This window comes from Myxocyprinus asiaticus, chromosome 1 (genome assembly GCF_019703515.2).
Source record: "Myxocyprinus asiaticus isolate MX2 ecotype Aquarium Trade chromosome 1, UBuf_Myxa_2, whole genome shotgun sequence".
Taxonomy (NCBI): Eukaryota; Metazoa; Chordata; class Actinopteri; order Cypriniformes; family Catostomidae; genus Myxocyprinus; species Myxocyprinus asiaticus.
In genome coordinates this window covers 40,568,208-40,583,530 of record NC_059344.1, presented here as the reverse complement: position 1 = coordinate 40,583,530, position 15,323 = coordinate 40,568,208, and the positions used below count along the sequence as shown (strand labels likewise).

General features: G+C 40.2%; 1 pseudogene; it reads left to right on the top strand.

The window, feature by feature from the left end:
- The window catches only part of LOC127441452 (T-cell immunomodulatory protein-like), a 197,356-nt pseudogene that overhangs the window by 132,237 nt on the left and 49,796 nt on the right, over positions 1–15,323 (top strand).

Sequence of the window (15,323 nt, the reverse complement as noted above, 5' to 3'; positions counted from 1 at the left end):
TGGGCTATTCTCGTGTGATCCTGAGACCCCGACCGGGCTATGTGCCCAAGGTTCCCACCACTCCTTTTAGGGACCAGGTGGTGAACCTGCAAGTGCTGCCCCAGGAGGAGGCAGACCCAGCCCTGTCGTTGCTGTGTCCGGTGCACGCTTTACGCATCTATTTGGATCGCATGCAGAGCTTTAGAGTCTCTGAGCAGCTCTTTGTCTGCTTTGATGCACAGCGGAAAGGAAGCGCTGTCTTCAAGCAGAGGATCGCCCACTGGCTCGTTGATGCCATAACCATGGCATATCTCGCCCAAAACATGCCGCCCCCGGTAGGGCTACGAGCCCATTCTACCTGTGGTGTAGCGGCTTCTTGGGCCCTGGCTAGAGGTGCCTCTCTAACAGACATTTGCAGAGCAGTGGGCTGGGCAACACCAGTAACCATGACGTTTTAGACCCATGGGTCAGCAGTACATCTGGAGTAAGATGACAAGGTGATGACAAGAACGACACAATACCCACAGTCTAGCATGGAGGTGGATCAGTCCTGTTATGGGGGTGTTTTGCGGCTGCAGGAAATGGCTATCCTGACTATGTGAATGACACCATGGATTTTTTCAAGTATCAGGCCATTTTGGCATGAAAAATGTGATGCCTTCAGTGTGTAAACTGAAGCTCGGTGATCACTGGAATTTCCAGCAAGACAATAAAACCAAGGATACATCCAGGTTGTCCAAAATCTGGTTCAGGGATAGATTGTGGAATATCCTTAAATGGCCCTTTCAGTCCATCATTAAAATCCCATTGCAAACTTTTGTTGGGATTTCAAGGAAGCAGTGGCAGCAAAGAAACCAAAGAATGTCAATGAGCTGGAAGCTTTTGCTCATGAGAAATGTGTAAAAATTCTAATAGAGAGGTGTCCTAAGCCTGAGAACACTTACCTGAAACATTTATTTGCTGTTATTAAGGATAAAGGATGCTCCACAAATGACTGACTTTGGGGGTTGAATATTTTTGACATGACATTTGTGGAGAGAATTAGTTCTTTTTTATTTTAAAATTTGGGTAAACTGAACTCTTTGTTCTCAAAATCACTAAATGTGTATTAAAAACTTACTTTGACTGTTTACTGAGGTTTTAGTTGATGAGTTTTAATTCAGGTCAGGGGGGTTGAATAATTTTGAATACAACTGTAAATCTAATTAAAACCTACTCTACACAATATTTGTACCCTAATTTGTAATGCTTATTATGATATCAGCTTAGCATTAGCATTAGCTTAGCAACTGCTATCACCAAACGCTATTGAAATCAATAGTTGAGTCTCCCATGCTGTAATGTTAGCTGGCAAGCAGACGATGACGATGAAGTGTAGAACCCAAGTGCAGTTTATTCATAAACGTGAACGAGAACAAAACATAAACATGAACTAGACAAGACTTGACTTAACATGACTTGACTTGACATGACTTGACCAATGAACAGACTATAATGAACTATAAACAAGATACAAGACAATGACCATGAACCAATGACATAACAGAACTAATAACAAGACTAAGAACCAATAGAAACAAGACACATGAACATCAGGGAAACAGGATAAATCACATGACTTGACATAGAAACAGGAAATCACATGACATGGCAGGGAAACAGGAAATAACATGACATGGAACTACTTTTCAAAATAAAAGACATAAGCACAAAACATGAACATGAACACATCTAGACATGACACATGCACTTCACATGAAGAGTGCTATTTGAATGATTAGGCCTGTGCCGATACAATCAAATATCGATATTCCGCATTACTTTTTCTCAAGATATTGTATTGATACTTTAGATACATGTATTGTGATATTTATAATAAACTATTTGCATATTCATATTGTGTCCAGCATTTCAATAAAAAAGAAGCAGGTTGTCTAAACAAGTGCAAACTCAAGCGCTGTTCTTCAGTGCAGTCAGAGACGCTTCTGTGAGGGGCTAGAGAGACTGAAACTGAGCCTGCAGGATTCATTGTTTCTCTAGCGTACACGCTGGGACGCTTATGCATTTAGCACTATGGCCAGGGCTGCCCATAAGGGTGGAAAAGGGGACAGCTTTCAGGGGCCCAGCTACTGGGAGGTCCCAAAAGAGATAGATCAACACCGCCAATAGTGCAGCACCCCTGCTACGCATTGCCTGCGACAAATACCACCGCACCAACATATACCAGCATATATAAACAACAAAATAAACATTTAATTCTAATAACAAATTGCATGGATGCTGTCAAGAAGCCATTTGACCAAACAATTCTGTAAAAATCCCTGGTCTTAAAGATACAGTAACTGTCAGCAGTGGAGTCATTCAGGTTCCTGGGCACTACCATCTCACGGGACCTGAAGTGGGAGACACACATTGACTCCATTGTGAAAAAGGCCCAGCAGAGGTTGTACTTCCTTCGCCAGTTGAGAAGTTCAACCTGCCACAGGCGCTGCTAATCTAGTTCTATTCAGCAGTCATTGAGTCTGTCCTCTGCACTTTAATAACTCTCTGGTTTGATTCAGCTATGAAATCAGACATCAGAAAATTTTTATTTTTTGAGGTTTTATTCAGTTAGGATTCTGCATCAGGCTACATTAAGCCACACTAATCCATTGTCATTTAACGACTCTATTTTCAGTTTCGTAACATCATCGTTTCCAAAGTCCACTTTACTACATTTTCCACTGTACTACATTTTTGTTTAAAAAAAAAATTATGATTTTGCCATGTTTATGTCTCTCTTCTACGATAGAACAGTGTTTTCCTCCACCAAAAACAGCATTGTGAAAATGCTCTCCATTACCGCATACTTTGGAAAACTATTATGTTGCAAAACTAAAAACTGAGTTTACAAATGAAAAAGGATGATGCCTTTGAAGGCAGCTGCTTATGTAGGCAGTAGACAGCAAGGCAGCTGACTAGATTTTGGAACCGAGCCTTTCTCTTTCTTTCTCACCGTTTTCTCCCCTTGTTCACCAGAATGCTGTTTCCATAGAGAAAGCAGCTGTTGCAAATTTTTTAAACACCATCCACCCTTTAGACTGCATTATTTTTGTCCTTGAGATCAAACAGAAATAAAAGTACATCAATACATACAGCAACCGAGAGGAAGAGGTCTTGGGAAGAGTGGGTGGACCACTATTGAAGAGATGCCTGGGGGGACAAGATTTCTCTGCTTCTGTCACCTCACCCCTCTAAGAATCTCCATACCTACACCCGCTGTCCCTCTCAACATTCTTGACTCTCATTCTTTCACACCTTGTTTGTACTCTGGATAACTGACGTCTTCAAGTCAAATCCCTCTTTCACTAGAGAAAGATATAGAAGCTGAGGGAGGTTGACAGAGGCAGAGGTCAGCCTGTGGGCTTGCCGCTGGCCTCTTCTTCCCTGCTAGGTTTGCCATGGCATTGGGTCCAAAACTCACAATTAGAGGAGTGTGTGTGTGTGTGTGTGTGTGTGTGTGTGTGTGTGTGAGAGTGTGTGTGTGTGTGTGTGTGTGTGTGTGTGTGTGAGTGTGTGTGTGTGAGTGTGTGTGTGTGTGTGAGTGTGTGTGTGTGTTTGCGCACAAGGGTTTGCTCTTTGGCATAGCAGGCCGCTGGTGACGAATGTGCTCCACAGAGAAAGCGTGAGGACAGGGAGTTGGACTTGCATGCCCAGTGACCAGACTCACACTCTAAGAATGGCAAATATACACTACATTTACACACATACACAAACACACAGACACTAGAGGTTTCACCAACTAGTTGATTAGCTCTGCCGCTAGTCACTAGTTGAGCTAGTTCTAAACAAACTGCCTCCCAGTGTAGCTGCATGACATTAGTTCTGTAAAGTAAACTAGTATGGCTAAATATATTTAGAATTATGCAAAAGTGGAAATAAAGTTTACCCAGAGTGCTTTTGTGTTCACACAGCACATTATGAGAAAGTCTGATCTAATCAAGTGTCAGCCAGAGACTGGTAGAAACTATAACGAATGGGACATGACTGTTTTTTTTTACTTGTATTTTATTTTTATTATTTATGACAGGGCAAGTGGCATTAAGCTAGTAGTGGAGATATGTGTGCTTTAGTGTCTCACCCACAACATCTCAGCCAGGCTATCAATCATTCTCTATCAATCTCTGTTAACACAGTGTTGGATCTGTCAGGAACAGCAAAGATTTGGAAAGCTGCAGAGCCTCTTGTGAGTCATTTACATAAGGTAAACACTGATCTGTAGACTTGTCGACTACTTTTCCGGTTGACTAGTTGACTAATAAAAGTGAGTTGACATGCAATCCCTAACACACACCTAGTTGTGTCTGTTCAGAGGCATGTAATGCACTGTCCAAATTCACTGGTGTGTTTCAGCCACTAGTCTTTTAAATTGGCAGTCACCGCAGTTTTACATCCACACAAAGACAAAAACTTGCCTTCTGTGTGCGGCAAGTGTTTAAACCAGTGAAGAGTCTGTAAAGCAGCTGTTCTCTTCGCTGCAGTAAGTGTGGTGTCAGTTAATCCTGTGAGGGGACAGAAGCTGCCTGCTTGGCTGGCTGACTTTGGCAAAGCCCCCAAATCGGTCTGCGCTGACAGGCAGCCAGCAAAGGTGCGCAGAGGCTTTGACTGTGAAATGTGAGGATTAGTGGACCAAGCTCCAGATTGACCAGCACAATCCGAGCGGGAAGTCTCATCGCATTCCAAAACGCTGGGACAACTACTCTGAGAAATTCATGGTCACACTTAAATATGAAATTAAAGCACACATTGCATTATTGTTTGTTGTGGACCTGTGCAGTGTGCATTGAGCAGAGAGTTGGTGACACTGTTAAGCTGAATCTAATGTCTATCAATTGAGTTAAATTAGGTACAATCACTTTGCTGTACATATACTATACAGGAGAAATGTGTCTGTTTCATGCTTAGCTTGCTTCCCAGTTATTACATGCAAACACCAGATATGCATACAGCCGATGATGTACTGTACATACACACACATTAAATGATTATTCTAGATTTAAAACAAGTTAAGATCTATCGAATGAACCAATGGCCTGCTGTTGATTACCACAGAAAATGCACCATTAAAATAATCGTTAAACGATAAACTTTAATATACACACTATCCTGTATATAGCCACAAGATGTTAAAGGGATAGTTCATCCAAAAATTAAAATTCAGTCATTGTTTACACACCCCTGTGTTGTTAAAAGCCAATATGGCTTTCTTTATTTATCTTAACACAGAGGGAGAAATTGTGAAAATAATTTGTGCTCAGTGATGTCATACAATGACAGTTTATGGTGACCACATCTTCAAGCTTCAAAAGGACACAAAAGTATAATTCAGAAGTCTAATAAATTATTCCATGAGACTCATGATTGTAATGAAAGCATACAATAAGGGTTGGTGAGAAATAAACAAGAGAAAAGAGAAGTCTAATGTATTATTCAGTGAAACTGTTGCCCGACCATTGCTTTCCTCTGCGCGTTCCTGAGACTGCATGCAACCAGTAGGTCACGCAGCCCACTGGCGAAATTGGGCGTTCAAGTGAAAATGCGTTTTGTTTATCTAAAAACAGGTCCGCCACAGTGATACTAAAGAACAGAACACAGCTACACACACCAGAGAACCGAACTATCAAATCATGTCTGAAGAGTTTGTAGTCCAAGAATAGATGCATTTCTATGCCCAGCCTTATTTTTTGTACTGGAATAATCAATCAAACAGAGATAGAGTGGGCGGGAATGTCTGTCATCTGTTCTTCATTCTGAATCTCTGTCTGAAGAGAGCAATACCACAGTGAAACATGTGGTAAGTGTGACATCAAGTAGTTTTTAACCAGCTCATGAGATGCTGGCTTCAGTATAATGTTATGAGAAAGTTTTTGGACCGGTGCAATTTCACAGTGGGTGGGGTTACCTGGTGCGATGCCGAAAATAGAAACCAAGCGAATGACAGAATGTACAGGTGCATCTCAATAAATTAGAATGTCGTGGAAAAGTTAATTTATTTCAGTAATTCAACTCAAATTGTGAAACTTGTGTATTAAATATATTCAATGCACACAGACTGAACTAGTTTAAGTCTTTGGTTCTTTTAACTGTGATGATTTTGGCTCACATTTAACAAAAACCCACCAATTCACTATCTCAAAAAATTAGAATATGGTGACATTCCAATCAGCTAATCAACTCAAAACACCTGCAAAGGTTTCCTGAGCCTTCAAAATGGTCTCTCAGTTTGGTTCACTAGGCTACACAATCATGGGGAAGACTGCTGATCTGACAGTTGTCCAGAAGACAATCATTGACACCCTTCACAAGGAGGGTAAGCCACAAACATTAATTGCCAAAGAAGCTGGCTGTTCGCAGAGTGCTGTATCCAAGCATGTTAATAGAAAGTTGAATGGAAGGAAAAAGTGTGGAAGAAAAAATGCACAACCAACCGAGAGAACCGCAGCCTTATGACGATTGTCAAGCAAAATCGATTCAAGAATTTGGGTGAACTTCACAAGGAATGGACTGAGGCTGGGGTCAAGGCATCAAGAGCCACCAAACACAGACGTGTCAAGGAATTTGGCTACAGTTGTCGTATTCCTCTTGTTAAGCCACTCCTGAACCACAGACAATGTCAGAGGCATCTTACCTGGGCTAAGGAGAAGAAGAACTGGACTGTTGCCCAGTGGTCCAAAGTCCTCTTTTCAGATGAGAGCAAGTTTTGTATTTCATTTGGAAACCAAGGTCCTAGAGTCTGGAGGAAGTGTGGAGAAGCACATAGCCCAAGTTGCTTGAAGTCCAGTGTTAAGTTTCCACAGTCTGTGATGATTTGGGTTGCAATGTCATCTGCTGGTGTTGGTCCATTGTGTTTTTTAAAAACCAAAGTCACTGCACCCGTTTACCAAGACATTTTGGAGCACTTCATGCTTCCTTCTGCTGACCAGCTTTTTAAAGATGCTGATTTCATTTTCCAGCAGGATTTGGCACCTGCCCACACTGCCAAAAGCACCAAAAGTTGGTTAAATGACCATGGTGTTGGTGTGCTTGACTGGCCAGCAAACTCACCAGACCTGAACCCCATAGAGAATCTATGGGGTATTGTCAAGAGGAAAATGAGAAACAAGAGACCAAAAAATGCAGATGAGCTGAAGGCCACTGTCAAAGAAACCTGGGCTTCCATACCACCTCAGCAGTGCCACAAACTGATCACCTCCATGCCACGCCGAATTGAGGCAGTAATTAAAGCAAAAGGAGCCCCTACCAAGTATTGAGTACATATACAGTAAATGAACATACTTTCCAGAAGGCCAACAATTCACTAAAAATATTTTTTTTATTGGTCTTATGATGTATTCTAATTTTTTGAGATAGTGAATTGGTGGGTTTTTGTTAAATGTGAGCCAAAATCATCACAATTAAAAGAACCAAAGACTTAAACTACTTCAGTCTGTGTGCACTGAATTTATTTAATACACGAGTTTCACAATTTGAGTTGAATTACTGAAATAAATGAACTTTTCCACGACATTCTAATTTATTGAGATGCACCTGTACTGTCGATCGTCATGGATAGTTAGGACAGAAATTCTGATGATTAATATAGGAAATTTACCTTTTATCATGAGCTGTTTGCAGTCAGGTTAGGAAACAGTACGATTGTGGCTACCCTCAGTGTCCTCTGTTAATGGCTGCATCCGAAAACTGGAAAATACTCCCTTTGGGGGCTGTATACAGAGGTAGGATGAAAATAAGTAACTAACAATTTAACTTCAGATAATGTGATAGAATCACTTACTAATCATGTGCAAATCTATATTCAGTTATTTAACTCTTGTCATGACCATGTAATCTCAGCAAAGGACTGTTAATATTGAAATAAAATCCACCTACAGGAATTACAGTATATCTGTAACACATAACATTCATTAACCTTGAACTGTAGTCCCACTGCTTTAAGATCATATAACCTACATTTTTGTACAGAAGAATTTTTAAAGCATTTAAACAAAAATGATTGCCCCATAGACTTCTATTATAAGTGCATTACTGTAATATTTTTTGTTTGTTATTACAAACTGAGGGACCTGTCGAAATTATTGTCTATGATAATCCAAAACATGCCACAGAAACGTAACTTCTGAAGAACCCAGAACATTCCTTTAACATTCACACTGTTAGAGAGCTCAACTGAAGTATTATCTTTTGTAGTCAGTTAGCAGCAGGTATCCAGCTTCAAATGTCTGTTTTGTACACGTCCCATCTGCATTTCTTTCTGCAGAAAGCCAGGAGAACAAAAACAGGATGACAATAGAAAAGAAAACCTTCATGCAGTATCTATTTTTAGCCTCTAGCTCACTCAGGTCAAAATTGGTGTAGTTCTGAGGAGAGCTATGTGGTAAAAATCAGACTAAGAGGTAAAAAAGGCCGTAAAAGAAAAGCATAGAGAGAGAAGCATGGAATAAAGGTTGCTGAACAAAGTAGTGGGTTAGCAGATGGGTTGTTGAGCAATGCAGAAAAGCATCTCATTCCATAATTCACTGCTGGCTCCCAGATCCACACTCACCCTCTCTCCCAGACTCAGCACTGAATTATGAGGAGGAATAGGCTCTGCTTAATTACCTTTTTGTTTTTGAGGATTGAAAAGTTCAGCGTCAGAGTTTCTGCCTTTTTTCCAGTCTTACTGCTTCATCAACCCCTGTGCTACTGTATTGCACTCTGTGGCGTTCGTGTGCACGCGTATGTGGATAATATTGTAATTGAAGAAGTGCTCAGCGCTCAGACATGCTCTTTAATTGGTCAGAGTTCAGTGGTTTGCTGTGTGCTTGCAAACTTAATTAGCAAGGGTTAAATTCAACATGATACAGTCTTCACTCACGTTTTAGCATTGTGTTTCTCAAATGTGTTCATAATAACATACATCTCTCTCTCTCTCTCTCTCTTTCTCTCGCTGCAGTGCACAGCAGCAGGCGTTTCTACTGGAGAATGTGGCACGTAATAATGCAAGCTGTCGCGAGGCAGGCCGAATGTTCCGCGTGCACTGGGAACAGTCAGATCTCAGTGCCATCCCCCGGGCTCTTGTGGCCACTTATTTTACATCTATGAGGACGTAAGTGTTGGCCTTTTCCCCTTGCTTTTGAAGATTTAATTAAGTAGACAGAGTGAAGCACTACCACTACTTCAATCTCTCTCTGTCTCTCTCCCCCATCACTCTCTTCTCGTCTCGCTGATGTCTGTGTGACCTGCATTACTGAGCTTTGGCCATTATCTGGTTTACTCTGACTGTAATTTTGCCCCACTGGTGCGACACAGGCTCTCTCTTCTTTTGACATTGAGAGTGAACAGAATTACACAGTCTACATTTCCTGCAATCCCCAGTCTCCAAACATCTCATAATCTGGGAGTCTTTGTAGTGTTCAGACCTGTTTACACTAAGAATGCTGCAAATGCATGCACAACATCAATTTGCATTCCATATTCATATCCTTAATCAATAGAATAGGTTCACCTTACTTGCACAGACTTTATCTAAAATGTAGTTTACCTAAAATGTATCTTCTCAAATCTTATAAAAAGTGATAGTTCACCCAAAGATTCAAATTCTGTCATAATTTACTCACCCTCATGATGTTCCAAACCCATATGGCTTCCGTGGATCACAAAAGATGTTAGGCAAAATGTTAACCTGAGTCCCCATTCACTTTTATTGTATGGAAAAAAGATGCAATGACAGTGAATGGTGACAGAATTTTCTGAACTACTCGTTTTAACCACATACCACTAAAAATTTGTTTCACTCTTGGCTGCAATGAATTGTGCATACTTTTAATTGGTTATTATATTTATATAATATATTATTATATATTGGTTATAATGTCTCCTTGTTCCGTGCTCTTTGTGTATTTATTGTGACAGTGTAAATCTTCCCCAGTAAGTTGTGTTAATTTCCCACCTTTGAGATCTGATATGTATGCAGGACAAATCCTTTAAACGTACAAATACGAATGTAGTAACTTGAAATGTAAAATCTCAATTAATTTTTTTTATCACTGTCTCTCACCAACTTGTGCTTCTCTGAGCAATTTGCAACTTTGTATTACAGCCCTTCTCTTATTACTGCCTCCTCAGGATGAATCAGTTCTGTTGTATTCCTCACTTTGCATAAAAGCTTCCACTTAACGAATAAATATAAATGTAAATGAATAAAAGCGATTTAGACAAAGCTCTTTTGAACAAAGCTAATTTCTTATCAGTCAAATAATCAGATCATTTTTCAGCATCCAAGCAAATTAATAGTCAACTACCTTCAAAAAAAAAAAAAAAAGAAAAAAAGATCTCAGTGCAAATTATGTGATTTATGAATCTTACTGAGCAGTCAATTTTAACTGCAATCTCAGAATGGTAGGAATAGGCCTTAAGTCCTTAATTTCCCCCATCTCATTATTGGGGACTGGCGCTCTCTCTTTTATCTTTCTATTCTCTTTTTTTCTTTTGACTTTGGGTAATACATTGCACCTGTTCTGTTGATCAGTATTAGGGGTTTGCTTAGTTCATGGTTTCAGTGCTCCACCTTGTATTTCATACATGTTCCTCCCACTTTCTGTAATCTCACTGGAGCTTCCCTGAGGGCAAGTACATCTCCCCTCACTTGAGCTGTGTGTGTCTCACACGTTGTTCAAGGTTTGTTATAGATTATTGATTTCTGAGTGTCCTTTGAGTCGTTGATCTGGACAGTCATGGTTAATTCTACACACAGACACAGACATGAATGTGTCTTGCTTTAATTCCTGGACACTCAGATAAAGAACTTAGATAGTGATCATTTTGTTGTCTCATGCCAGGAAACGGGCATACAAAGTTTCAAAAACAATCCTTTGTATCATATTTAATCCGCGCCCCTTGTAAGTGTGTATGCTTTACAAACAAAACCCAGCCTTGGCATTTAAACGTAAAAATGTAACCATTAGAAACCAATTTATTTTTCTTAATCTGTCTCTCATTTTTTTCATGTTTGTTTGTGAATTTGATAGCATCTTGCACTGTATCTTAGCAACCCGATCTCATGAAAATTCATATTTTTACGAGTTGGCTATTTCGTATGATCTCGCACGATTTTGTTCGCATAAACTCGTACGAATTCATCACGTGCAAATTCCCGGATGTGCAATGCGGAAGTAAGCGCATGTTCCACGCATGAGGCGTTAAGGACATACTTATTAATATTATGCCCTTACTCAAACCTCTTTTCTAAACTTAACCAATCAGTAGAGTGTGTAAACATGATAGGAGCTGTTGTGTGTGACAGAAGCAAGTAATTGTTGCGTATTAGATGGAAACATTGTCCAGAGAATTCAAATGAGTGCAGTCGCACGATATCATACCAATTAGCCAAATTTAGAAAAGTCGTACGAATCGTGATCGTGATCATGATTTTGCCATGAGAGTGTGTTGTATTTTAGTTTATGCATGCAGTCACTCACAAGACATCGCAACAAATTTGTGTGAAAACTTAAGTCTGTTCTAATATTCTAATAATTTTGATCTAATAATTTAATTTAATAAATTTGATTAATTTGACTAGTGTCACCAAATGGAACTGCAAAAATAATCACTGTTTTCAAAAACATTTCTGCAAAACTAGTCTTCTATTGGTTGTACAAACAAATAGTCCTGCCTCAAACTCACACCATTAGTCAAATGGTCCGCTCAAGCAAACAAAGTAAAGTTTTTTTTTTCTTTTTTTTCACCCAATTTGGAATGCTCAATTCCCAATGCGCTTTTAAGTCCTCGTGGTCGCGTAGTGATTCGCCTCAATCCGGGTGGCGGAGGACAAATCCCAGCTGCCTCCGCATCTGAGACCGCCAACCCGCGCATCTTATCACGTAGCTTGTTGAGTGCATTGCCATGGAGACATAGTGCGTGTGGAGGCTTTACGCCATCCACCGCGGCATCCACGCTCAACTCATCATGCGCCCCACTGAGAACGAACCACATTATAGCGACCACGAGGAGGTTATCCCATGTGACTCTACCCTCCCTAGCAACCGGGCCAATTTGGTTGCTTAGGGCTGGAGTCACAACAAAGTAAAGTTTTGATATTGCCATAGTATTACACATTTAGGCAAAAAAATAAAAAATACAAATTACCTACTGTAAAGAGGAGGCGAGAAGCAGCTTTCCCTGGTTCAGGTAAGCATTTATTTTCCTCACTGCAGCAAATACAGTCTTTCAAGGCTTTTACGCTGTTGAATAACTCAGTCTAAAAAGTCCACAAGCTACTTCACAAAATAATTCAACTTTGCAACAATAAATTCTTGGCTTCACAATGAGTGCCCAGGCTCTCTCTCTCGTCTACTTGCAGTCTGGCTCTATTTATGCCGCTCTCCCCGTGCTCACTGAAATTAGAGACAGGTGTTAGACATAATTTAGCTCAGGTGTAAGCGCCCTTACCGCTTTCTCTCTCCGGAGAGATGCTTGACCACGCCCCCGCTGCCACACCTACTTATAGATTTTAACATCTAAAGAATAACACACATCAGCTTTAACAGTTTATTGGCAACATATAATTTTGTAGTTGTTCTCTCTCGACTCATACAATTCACAAGCTGGTAACTCAGCAAAATGTTTTATTTGTTTGTATTTTGCTGTGGCGCTGTTGATTCAGAAGTGGTTCAGCGCTGCTTCTTAATAGTAATGCAGAAAACACTGGATAAATGTAGCATGAATGTGAGCAAATGCATGCTGAGACAAGCTTGAGTTACTTGGGTGTGCATTTAAGAAGATCTGTGTAGGTTCGTGGTATTCTTTGTGCTACCCTAAGGATGCTAAACATCTCCATGCTTTAGACAGCCCTAAAGCATCCAATCCTCTACATACACATGCATTTTATGCATGTCTTAATTTGCCATCATCTCTCCCTCCCCTTCCATCCATGATTCACTCTTTCCTCCCTCTGCCCTTCTCTCCATCTTTATCACAACCTTCTCCCCATCGTTATCACAATATAGCCAATTACCTCGAATTTCCTCATGCTTACATAACTAATGAACCTAAAGGCTCATTAAACAAACATCACGCATATGTCTGATTCTGTTAGCATGAGAGCTAGTCATCATTAGCACTGTATTAGGATGATATCCGTACAGGAGCCCCAGTGCAACGATGTTCTTAAGACCGAGACCGATAGACCACAGAGAGGGGCTGATAAGAAAGCATAATAGCTTGGCAGGGTCCATTAAGGATATGAGTATTCATCAGTCGGGACAGATTCAAAGAGCTCGATGCATTGTGAGTGACTGGCTTCTGATTTCTCATTTGCAGGGTATATTAGATATGATCGTGCTTAGCAAGGTGGAAGGGAACGAAGAGCTCTTCATCCACGCTTTGAAGAACAACTTTGAGGCCGATGCATATTTCGTCAAAGTGATCGGTGAGTATGAGATCAGTGTAAAGCTGGAAGTATCTGCTCTGGTTTTCCTTTTGTAGTTATATCTTGTGCACATCGTCTGCACATGTGTCTGGATGCTGACTGTATTAAAGAGTGTCACAAAGTTGTTTTAATGTATATGCATTGAAAGTGTTTGTTTGAGCTTATGGTCAATTAAGTATCCCTTGAAATGCTAGAATGCTTGATAGAATTGTGCAAGACGTAATGGCAGGTGAAAAACAGCATACCCTAGGCTTAAAAGTGAGACAAAAACATTCCCTGTCAGGACTGTTTTATAGCCTTTTTCCTTCTTCTCAAACTCTATAACAAGCAGATGAATTTGAGTGATGTAGGCTGCATTTGTTTTGAAGTGAATTAGACAACAGCATGTTTTTCAGGAACTGAGGGCCATAGACCTTATTCAGAATAGTGTCAGACTTAATTTGCATTGGGAATGAAAACAAGGTTGTGAGAGATAGACTTACAGTCTCTTCTATGAGTTGTACTGTATAAAGGTTTATAAAGGTACTAGATCACATTTAATTTCCACAACTTGTATTTTCTGGAGTTTTTTTGTCTACTGACTTTTTTTTGGAAAGATCATTTTTCAATGTAACGTCAGCTGAACAATCAACATCAATTTAAAACAGTACAACTCATTGAAGAGCCTGTAAGTCTATCCCTCAAAGCCTCATTTTCATTAATGTCAAAAATGAAATATGGTTCTGAAAAGGTCTATGGCTTAGGGATGTTCAAAACTTCATTTTTTTCAAATTGAATTGTCATGGGTTGCATATACGAGTAGTCAACTTATGGGTCTTAAGAAAGCCCTGCATTATTAAGCTGGTTTCGAGTTCACTCGACCCCGATCAGACGTGTTTCTTAGCGGCTTTTATGCACGATGTGTTCTTGCATTCCAAAGACAGCTAGAATGCAGGGGTCTAGAGACGTGTTTTTAAAAATTGGACTACTTTGAACTTGACAAAGTGTATTAAAAAGCAGCACTCATGGTGGGACAATGTAAAATAGTGCGAGATGTGATGCATCAGCCAAAGACGTCCATATGTAGATGTATGGCTGTAGTGGCAGTGCTTTGAAGGTGAAGAATTTAAAGACGCAACTTTTCCATTGTTCTACCATGCAAACTGTCTATCAGCTAAAGCACAGCGCACTATCAGCACTTTTATTAAAGCACCACAGCTAAAAATATAAGAGCTAAAACTAAATAATCTAAGAACAAAAAAATTGTGTTTTATTATTTTTGATTATCTAGTTGTCCATCAACCGATTAGTTGATTAGTGAGGTCGCAATGTATCCATTCAAACCCCTTTATAATCTATATTCCAGTGTACGTACCTGCCGGCTGGATTTGCTTGTGAAATAGAATTAGACAGTGAATTAGACAACTGCACATTCCTTGACATAGAGTTAAGTAGCAAAGTGGCATCGTTGTCCTGCTCTGGTGTGTACCTGCATCGGCTCAGTCTGTACACCATAGTGGCGTCAGAGCTGTCGGGTGTTGACATTTGGATAGCTGACATTTCCAGAGCCAAATGTGTCCACTAGAAAGCAGCCATGATGCCATTTAATCCTGCCTGCCGTGCTTTAATTAAAGAAGAAAGATCTCTCTCTCTCTCTCTCTCTCTCTCTCTTTCTCTCTCTCTCTCTCTCTCTCTTTTTTTCTCTGCCTTCACCAGCTCAAAAAACACACAGATTGGCTTCCTCGAAGTAACCACGTGTAAGGATCATTCTATCAGTGTCAGATTAAAAAAAGGATGAAAATGACCCAGAGCCTCTAAATCTACTCTCGCTTATTAGTGCGCTGTCTTTCTCTCTTTCCTGTACAGCTGATGTTTAATGAGAGTGCTCTAAGCTAGAATGTCTTGCTCTGAGGAGAGAGGC